The sequence below is a fragment of the Echinops telfairi genome, unplaced genomic scaffold (genome assembly GCF_000313985.2).
Source record: "Echinops telfairi isolate 266 unplaced genomic scaffold, ASM31398v2 ScPeMD7_31;HRSCAF=116, whole genome shotgun sequence".
Lineage (NCBI taxonomy): Eukaryota > Metazoa > Chordata > Mammalia > Afrosoricida > Tenrecidae > Echinops > Echinops telfairi.
Genome location: NW_022103928.1, coordinates 7031 through 17704, shown reverse-complemented (window position 1 = coordinate 17704; position 10674 = coordinate 7031). Strand labels below are relative to the sequence as shown.

Below are 10674 nucleotides of genomic sequence, written 5' to 3'. Positions count from 1 at the left end.
CAAATTATCCATTAATTTAAGGGGCTTATACTTCGGTATTGTTTTTACCTTTTGAATTACCATTTGAATTAAAATTGAATCATGGGATGAGTTCAATTTAAGACATGAAATAATTAAGGGTCAATTGACTAGAGAATAATCTCTAATATTTACAGACACTTCAATACAACGGAGAAAATAAATCTAATTAAAAATGGGCAGAGAACATGAACAGACACTTCACCAAAGAAGATATGCCAGTGGGCAGCTATTACACAGAAACATGTTCAAAATAATTAGCTATCAAAGATAGGAATTAAAATGACAAATGAAGTATCTCTCATCCTAACATTAATAGCAAATTAAAAAACAAAACAAAACAAAACTGTCAGGGTATGCAACTTTCATAAACTACTGGTTGTATAGTAAAATGCCCTAACTAATTTGCCAAATGGTAGGGCACTTCCTCGAAATTTTGAAAATAGAAATATTATATGACCCAGTAATACTTCTACTAAAGAAATGAGAGATGGAACTCGAATAGAAATGTGTACATCTAGGTTTATCACAGTACTATTCACTACAGCAAAATGTCAGAAACAGCCTAAATGCCCAGCTATGGAGAGTGGATAAACAAATTTTGGTTTACAATGAAATACTATCTAACATTGAAGAATAACAATGAATCTGTAAGACACCTCATAGTATGGATGAAGCTGGCGGCATTTTTCAGTGTGAAATTAATTAATCACCAAAGGACAAAAATTGTAAAAGACTGCAAAAGATAAAAAAAGAAATAAAATGTTTATGCTAACAGAAATATTCTTTGATGTCTACCTGGGGTGAAAGGGGACGAGAATGCAAGTCACTGGCAAGAAGATAGACACGTGTGGAACTGGGCAATAGAGAAAGCAATAGAGAATAAGAAAGAGAGCCGATAAAATCATGGAGGCAGGGGATGTACTGGGAAGAGTGCAAGAATTAAACTCAGCAGAGTTGATGTTGTTATATTTGCATCATAATTCTGTGAAAGCACTGATGTATGAGCGCATGCATGAGTAGGCATTCAGGCTGGATAGGTGTCGGTGTGTACCCCCAAATATTTATATTTTTATCAGAGACTATTTATACATGTGTATTTATCTTTGCTGCAAATATATCCATGGCTATTGTAGTGTATAGAGAGGTTAAAATTATGAGATACATTTATCAGATCACAGAAAATAGACACTTAAGAGATCTTTGATTAATAGATACTATCTTAGTCCTCACTAAACACATATGGGGGTTCATGTTCATTTACCTACTAAATGTTATTTCTAACTTAACTTTTACTGACATTTTGAACTATTCCGGGTCTGGTTTACCTTTCTTCCAAGCAGGAATCTGAGTCATCTGCTTTCTTCACCATGGGCATGGGACCTGGGAAGGCACATGACTCTTAACACTAACCCAGGAGACTATAAATAAGAAGGTACTTACTTGTAACCATAGTAATACATCCCAAGGCTACATGTCAATGGCTCCTTATTTTCCAGGATGGTGCATTATCTCAGCCACATTTCCCGTTATTAATTTATAAATTTTAACGTAATAGTGTGAGAAGTGACATTGTAGCAATTTAATTTGATGCATTATTTTGTGAATGAAGAATCTGAGATCTGAAGAGGTGACTCCTGTTCAGAGGAGTCACAAGTCTTATCAAGACTTGTACATATTCTAATGGCAACATTAGAAGTGAAACCATTATCCTCAGACTCAGCTTTACGTAAGTTCCTACATACATGCTGTGTTCTATGAGTTGAATGCCATTTCTTTCTTTGAAATTTTGTATTAAAAGCCCATAATAATGTCTGAATTGAACCCTACTATTTTATGTTTATTTGGCTTACCTCATTCAGTGCTCAATGTTCAGAACAGTTTTAGTTGTAAGTTAGAAAGGCACTGGGATAATGTCATATGTAGAAAACACTGGATGCTGGGCAGCAGAACAAAAAATAAACCAAAAAAAATTTCCTTCTAACTCTACAATCAGCTAGATTCCCCTTATATCCCCCCTTTCCATTTCCATAAGAACTAACTACATTGAGAAGTCAATATATGTTGATCAGAAAGAACAGCTAGAACTATTTAAACTATTGAACTATTTAAACTGCGTGTGTTAGTCTGGGTACTTTAGAGGAACAAACCCACAGAAACTCATGTGTAAGAGAGAGTTTTATATAAAGGTTAAGTGTGCATCAAGAAAACATCCCAACCTAGTGCTGCCCAAGCCCACAAGTCCAACATTAACCCATATTAACCCATATGTCCAACACCAATCCACAAAGTCCTCCTCCATCTCACAAAACACATGCAATGATGCCGACTACAGGAAGAAAGCTGAGTCAGTGAATGTGTAAACATCTCAGCGCTGGCAGCGGTCTCCACATGGGTGCTCCAGCACCCTGGGCTGCAACAGGGTAGGTCCATGTGGCTCCTTGGGGATGTCTTGCAGGAAGTCAGCCTTGCCAGCCGAAGCAGGGGACTGCTAAGGCAGCTGCACTCTGGTGCTAGGATTAGAAGGCAAGAGACTTGAGAACTAGAAAGGCGAGGCTCACTGAGCCATTTATCTTTCCGCCCTTCAATTAATCCCACATGTGTTTATTGGCCAGGTTGGCACAATAAACTAATTCACTGGGATAAGGGAATGAACATCATAAAGATAATTTTGGCATTAATTTAATCTCGTGAAAATTTAAATATCAAGGTAATATATTCAAAAGTGATAAAGAATTAAACTACTTCAGCTGTTTGATTGGTATTTATAGAATGCTATTACCTATCTTGGAATTCAGTGTTCATCGCATTTATTTTTACTTACTTACTGTTATATTGTAATGAATCTGAAATTTCCTGTCATACCATTAACATTGGAAAGGTGGTGGGGGAAGGAGCTATCTTTTATTCCTGTAATTAATGTAGTTTTTTAGATTAATTAGCTGGGAATTCTTCCCTGTTGGATCAAAGGCAGAATAATAATCTGTAGCTATTTTGCCTTGAGCAATATTCTGCCCATAACCCTTGAAAATGGCCTTCTGTGGCTATCAGAAACTTTGAGCAGTAGTTTTAATTCAGTCTGATTAGCTTAGGTTTTCCTGAGTCCTGTTTTGATGGCCAAGACAGAATAGAAATGATCAGGTACATGTGACATCATAAATCCGTGGAGCTGGCTAGGCTAATGGCCCAATAGGTCCAAAAGTATTTCCATATAGGCCTAATAATCAGAAAAAGAATGTTAACTCTTTAATAATTGAGCATATGTTTAATATTTAAACAGTAAGATTCTTTCAGTTGTGAAGCTAATATTAAAAGTAGGATGGAAATCGGCTACGCACTGGCAGCTATCCATCTTTCAAATTCCTTTGAGGTTCTGGATAATGATGCAATAGACTGTCAAGCTGAGAGTAAAGGTGTGAGTTTTAATAAACAATACCAAAGATGATAGAAACACTTTCTACTTTGTTTTGATTCTACAATGATAATCATGTGTTGCATTAAAAAACTATCATCGTGGCAATTATTCCTCATGGGGACCCTATAGGACAGAACTGCTGCTGTGGATTTTTGAGACTATAACTTTTTTGTTATTGTTAGTTTGGGGCTCTTACAGCTCTTATAACTCTCCATACATCAATTGTATCAAGCATATTTGTACATATGTTGCCTTCATTAATTTCTAAACATTTAATTTCTATTGAGCCTTTGGTATCAGCTTCTCTTTTGGTCCTATCCCCCCATTACCCCTCGATAATTTATGAAATATTATTATTTTCATATCTTAATGGACCACAGCCTCCATTCCCCTATGATTTCTGTTGTCCGTGCCCCTGGAGGTATAGGGGTGTGGTTATGTGTCGATTATTGCAATTAATTCCCTCTTCCTCCTCTCCTTCTCCCTGCTTTCTTGGTATGGTTACTCTCATTCCTGTTCCTGGATTCCGTGTGTTGTGAACACTTATCTCTTATCTGTACCTGTGCACATGCTCCGGTCTAACCCGCAGTGAAAGGCAGGACTGGGGTCATGAGAGTGGGGGGTGAGAAAGCCACAAGGAACCAGAGGAATAGTGTGTGTTTCATCGGTGCTATGCCGTGCTCTGGTTGACTCTTCCCTTCCTGTGACCCTTCTGTGAAGGGATGGCCCATTGTCTACAGATGGGTTTTAGGTATTTGCTCACTCCCGGTCCTGCCTGTTCTCAAAGATATGTTTTTTGTTTGTTTGTGTGTTTGGGGTCTTCTGATGCCTGTTACCTGATACTGTCAACACCTTATGATCACACAGGCTGGTGTGCTTCTTCCATGTGGGCTTGTTGCTTCTCTGCTAGATGGCTGTGTGTTTACCTTCAAGCATTGTTAACTTCAAGATGCTATATATTTTGATAGTTGGGAACTATCCACTTTCTTCACCACATTTGCTTATGCACCCATTTGATCTTCAGCAATTGTGCCAGGAGGGTGAGCATCATAGAATGCCAGGTTGTTAGACCAAAGTGTTCTTGCATTGAGGGAGGGCTGGAGCAGAATCCCAAGGTTTGTTCACTACCTCTCTATTTTAAACTATTTTTAACTCCCATCCCTGTGTCCCCAGTATGGTCCTCTCTTGCGGTATGCTCCAGTAAGGGGACATCATGTCTTGAGCTGTTGTCGACGCTACAGTCCTTTGTGTGCCTTAGTAGCTCCATGCTGGGACATCATCCTTCAGCCTTGGTGTGCCAATACGGGGTCTAGACCATCCCTCTCCATTTTTCCTTCTTGTTTTGCTTCCATGTGGGTATGTCATGCCAGCCCATCTCTCCAACCAGTAGGTTTAGTGTTTATGTCTCCACAGAATTGGGGATGTGCATGCAAACCCCACCACAGCACACCAAACCTTGGGGACAATGTAACCATGAGGAGCAATGCATGAAAAGACTGGACTACTGGGTCAGCCCCAATCAGAGAAGTGTGTGTTACAGAGACTGTAACTCTATATGGGAGTAGAAAGCCTCATCTTTCTTCTGTGGTTTCAAACTGCTGACCATCTGGTTCATGGCCCAAAACATAAGCATTATGTCAGCAGGGCTGTATTGTATGCTTAAAGCTCAGAATAAAATTAATATTTTTAAAGCTAACATGCTAGAACCTTCTTTATTGTGGCTATTGAGTGGGAGTAAGAATTTTCTAGAAATTTATAGAAGAAATCAGGGTATTTGGATCTTATGTATTAGGCGCTATTTCACTTCTAGCTACTTTTCTAACTACAGGGAGGACAAATGTTTATTTAAATATTTCTGAGACCAATGTCCTTTATTAGACACGATGATTGAACAATTGTATAAACCTCAGATAAAAGGGGTTTTGTATTGTCCATTGGCAATGAATCACATCTCTGGCTCAAACACCAACTTCCAGTTATTTTTATAAACGTGTTTCTACTGTTATATATATCCCAAGATGATTAGCTCCTCCCTTTACTCAGTCCTAAGGTATTTTGAATGGGCCTGGTGGCATAATGGTCAAGTGCTCAGCTGTTAACCAAATTGATCTGCTGGCACAATAGTTAAGTGTCTGGCTCTCTGCACATATAAAGTCCTGGAAATCTACTCCTGTAATGATTACTTTGACTCATAGCAGCCACATATAGAGATTCCAAGGCTTGAAATCTTCATGTGAGGAGAAAACCTAATTTTCTCCTACAGATAGGATGGTGCATCAGATACAAATCAGGATTTGCAATTAGCAGTCCAAAGTTTACTGGAACATGCAACCAGGGCTCCTTCCTGTAATGATTGAAAGCCACTGCCGTTGAGTCGATTCCAATTCATAGCAACACATCTCGGAGATTGTGAACCTTCTTTTTTTTACAGGGGAGAGCGTGAATGCAGTCCCCCATTACCACAAATTATGCAGTCGCATTTCCCACATTTGGGGAAATCAAGGGGGTCAGCACATTCAGAGTGCAATGGATAAGCCTTGCCCTGGGAAAACCACCTTTGTGATCATGGTATGTCCCCTGCCGGGTAAGTATTTTGTTTTTTTTTTTGAGACTGTGAATCTTTACTGGAGCAGATAACCTCAACTTTCTCTCTGAGGGTGGCTAGTGGCCTTGCTTTGCTGATCTTGTGGGTAGCAGTCCAATGTTTATCTAACTGTGCAGCTTAAGAAATCTGATGGGTCAAATGGACTAAATGGCACACAACAAGGTATATTTTATAACTTGAGTTAATTCTCTTTATTTCATAGAAGAAAAATATGCTAACATCTACCAAAGCTTGCACTTCATTAAATATTAATGAGGTTAAAATATCTTATATTTATTCCTAAAAGGCTACAGTGATTTTTAAATTCACTATATTTGAATTAGGCTTTACCTCTTCCAAAAAGCCATTTAAGTGGTCCCAGTGCAAATAAAATTCCAGATGGCTTTCAGTTGTTTAGTATAATTTCTTTAAATTTTTCATAAATAAAATAAAACGATGTTGCTTTAGTCATGATGTGTGGCAGCTGCATAATCTGTTGTCAACTTGAGACTTAAGTTGACAATCAGGTCGCAGCTTGATGACCTCATTTGGAAGAGCTAAGGACATAAATAGCTCACTGGAGGCAAGACACTCACTCACTCCTTGCGAGACATTCATGATGACAAGACACATGGAGCTACACTAGAGCCCTGGAGCTGGAGAAACCAGAAGGACCCCACACACACACACCTTCCCCAGCACTGTGATGCTTACACCACCACTGGATCCACAAGACTCTCCATCCGTTGGCCTATTAGCTTTCTGCATTCAGTGTCATTGCATGTGTTTTGTGAGTCTGAAGAGGACTTTATAGATTGGTATCAGATATATGAGCTAATATCAGACTTATGGACTTGATCTGGACTGGACTGGATATTAATATTCAATTGCTCTTGTATAAAAAGCTCTCTCTCATACACATGTACGTGTTTTGGAATTTGTTTCTCAAGTCTATACCGGACTAACACGTGTTGTGTATCTCAAGTAAATCTTTTAAAAAATTCATACAGTTTTGGACTTTATAAGTAATGAGTGAAGATCCTCACAAACAGTGAATCATTTGCTGGAGTATACGTCGAGTTGATATGAATCAGCATCAACTGAATGGAAAAGAGTTTGTTTTATTGTTTGGTATCAGAAACATTACAATCAGTAAATATTAAATATGCTTGGGTACCATAACCTGGAAATCTGATCTAGTAATTATAGTATAAGAAGATATGTATATCTTATTATCATTTCCATGAGTCACTCTGGTGGTGCAATCACGTACGTGTTGGACAGCCAACCGCAAATTTGATGGTTCAAACTGAATTGCCACTTTACAAGAGAAAGATGAAGGTTATTTTTTCCAATAAAGGTTTACAGCCTCAGAAACACTACATAGGATTGCTATGAGTCAGAATTAACACTGTAGCATGGGTTTTGGTTGGCATTTGCATATCATATGTGTGTGCATGCAAATGTCCATGACATATATATAATTTTCAGATGAATCTACAGTTCAACACAGGGAACAGCGGAATAATCAATAACAGAGGTAAATGTCTTCTTTTTGTTTCCCTGCTTAATTAAAGAATTAATGTAAAACAAATATTTAATTAAAAAAGTTGAATAGGTGAGATCTTGATAACCTTAAGCTATCAATTTAAGCTATCACGAAATACAGATACAGTTGTTTATGTGATATGGCCATTATGGAAGAAATCCTGATGAGGCATTATTTAGAGCATACAACTGCTAAACAAAAGAATGGAACTTCAAACCCACTTGGCAGCTCTGCAGGGAAAAGACCTAGAGATTTTCTCACCTGAAGATTACCGCCTAGGAAACACTGTGGTTAAGTTTTATTTTGTAACATGAGGTTTCCATGAGTCAAAAGCAGCTCAATAGTATCTAATGAGAACAGAAGGACCATGTTGGATAGCTTGGGTTTCTGGTACTGACCCAAAATTTGGAAGTTCAAATTTATGCAGAAGTGCTTCTGAAGAAAGCCAACTGCTACTTCAGAAACATCAGTCCTTGAAAATCTTGTGGAGCACAGGTCTCTGGCACAGATGAAGTCACTAGGAGTGTATTAGTCTAGGTGCTTTAGAGAAACAAATCCACAGCAACTCAAGTATAAGAAAGTTTTATGTAAAGAAAGTGTGCATCACGAAAACATCCCAACCCAATGCTGCCCAAGCCCACAAGTCCAACATTAACCCTTTAACCCAACACCAATCCACAAAGTCCTCCACCTCACAAAACAGAGGCAATGATGCCAACTGCAGGAGGAAAGTTGAGTCAGTGAATGAATAAGCACCTCAGCACTAACAGGGTCTCCACACGGCTGCTCCAGCACCCAGGGCTGCATCGGGATAGATCTATGTGGCTTCTCCTTGGGGTTGTCTTGTAGGAAGTCAATCTTGCAAGCTGAAGCAGGGAACTGCTAAGGCAGCTGCACCCTGGTGCGACCATCACAAAGCAAGAGACCCGAGATCTAGAAAGGCGAGGCTCACCACCCAGTTATCCCTCTGACTTTCAATTAGCCCCACATGTGTTTATCAGCCAGGTTGGCACAATTAACTAACTCAAGGGGTCAGGATAGATTCTTCAGCAACTGGTGGCATTTGGGATGGGGGTTCTGATTATTTAGCCACCTTGCATCACCATGCTGGAACTTTACAATAAAACCTAAGATGTTTGACTTTGTTTCTTGATCATCCATTATGATATTTCAGGACTGCCCCTATCAAGTGACATATTTCTCTACTAAGCTCCTCATATCAAAGATGCTATTTATTTCTTTTATTATTGTCAGAACAGGGGAAAAGACATTTCCATTACTGTATTTAACTTTTATAAAATTGCACCTCATATTTTCCATCTGGAGACATCACATGATTTGAAAACATATGAATTTATAGACCAGATTTATTTTTTCTGAAAATAAATTGATGTTTTAATACTATCCTTAGATAATCATAATGGGAGAAAGATGGGGGTTTCTACTAGGCAAAAAGTTTCTACTAGAAACTCAAAGAGGCAGTTCTACCCTGTCTTAAAGGGTCACTATGAGTTGGTATCAAGTTGGTATCAAGTCAACGACAGTGCGTTTAGAATTTTAAGTAATTATAATAAAAATTTACTATTAGAAGACCATCATTTAAGTGGCTGGAGGAGAAAATATTTGTGTCTGTGAAAATGTGATTAGGGTGAAATAAAATCTCATCTATATCTACAAATATATTATTTGCTTTGTATTTGCTTAAAATGATAGATCAATGATTTTTAATTACTATTTCTAATTAATAAGTTATTCTGCATTCCATGAGGACAATTTTCTTTTTCTGCTGCATAAATTTGAAATATGTGTATTTCAAAATTGGTAAATGTGGAATTAGTCTACTGGAGCCCTTTTAATTTGCCAAAGCATGACTCTCTGGGCAGATTAAACAAATATCAATGTATATAGGGACTAATACATGTGCATATGTGTATGCATTTGTGTGATTGTGTGTGTGTTTGCAAGTCCAAAATCAAGGTGTTAGTGATGCTATATTCTCTCAGTAAGATACAGGAAAGGTCTTTCTTTCCTGTAGATTCTGATACTTGCCCTCATTCCTTATTCTATCATCATCTGGTATTTTCTGAGTGTGACCGTATTTTGATGTCTCAAATTCCTTCTTCTCAAAGAGACATTAGTCATTGGATTTGTACCTGCTTAATACAATAATAACTGTCCAGTTACTAACTGTTCGGTTTCTGTTATCTGTTAATTGCTTGAACCTTTAGCTCAGATAATTTCACAGGTTATACACATTAAGCAGTTTACAGAGAAACACATAGCATTCATGTGTACATGTCACTCATGTGGACAAATCTGTCAAAAAGAATAAAAATCAAACACATTGCCATCAGGAGTAGAACTGTCCTTGAGGATTTATGATACTGTAACTCTTTATGGGAATAGACATTCTCATACTTCACCCACAGAACCACTGTGGGTTCAGAAATGTTGACCTTGCAGTTGTCAGCCCAAAGAGTAATCTTTCAGATGCTGAGAAGTAAATATCCATGTAAGAGGTTTATTGGAGGACATTTTAGGGAAGGATAATTGAGGAAAGTACTCGAGTTAAGGGAAACCTTAAGATCAAGAGATAAGTGGAACCTTATTTTTTTAAAAAAAGGGTGTGAAGGATGGGTGGTAGAGAAAGTCTTGGATGGCAGTTCAAGTGTGAAAAATCTCTTGCAGGCCAATAAAGAGTTCTGGAGTGACCTTTGTAGCACCACCATCCTCAGTCATCGGATGGAACAGCAGACAGTAAGCAAGGCCTTCATTCTCACTGGACAGTCTCAAGTTGAGACTGTCAGGCAACTACGCTCACAGAGTAGGTTGTCTTGAAACAGATCTGAGAGGCACATCTCCAAGATTTCCTGACTACATGTGTAATACATGTTCAAATTAGAAAACTCTCCTAGAACAAAGCGCAGATTTTATCCAACTACACTATATTTACAAGCAGGTAATTGAAGATATTTATTTCTGGAATATTTTTAAACGACATGGGAAAAGGTACTTATAGGACTTCTTTAATCAGGAGAAGGGAAGTCCACTGACCTGTGTAGTGTTCATGTGAGTTCTTGAAGCCTGAGACAAGGGTCAGGAATCCAA

At 38.2% G+C, this 10674-nt stretch overlaps 1 non-coding gene across 1 annotated transcript; it reads right to left on the bottom strand.

Annotated features, from left to right (window-relative positions):
• Positions 1-5861: 5861 nt before the first annotated feature.
• On the bottom strand, positions 5862-6025 carry LOC115869613. The gene has a single exon (XR_004046281.1). It is a non-coding gene; the product is annotated as a U1 spliceosomal RNA (small nuclear RNA).
• Between the last annotated feature and the right edge of the window lie 4649 nt (positions 6026-10674).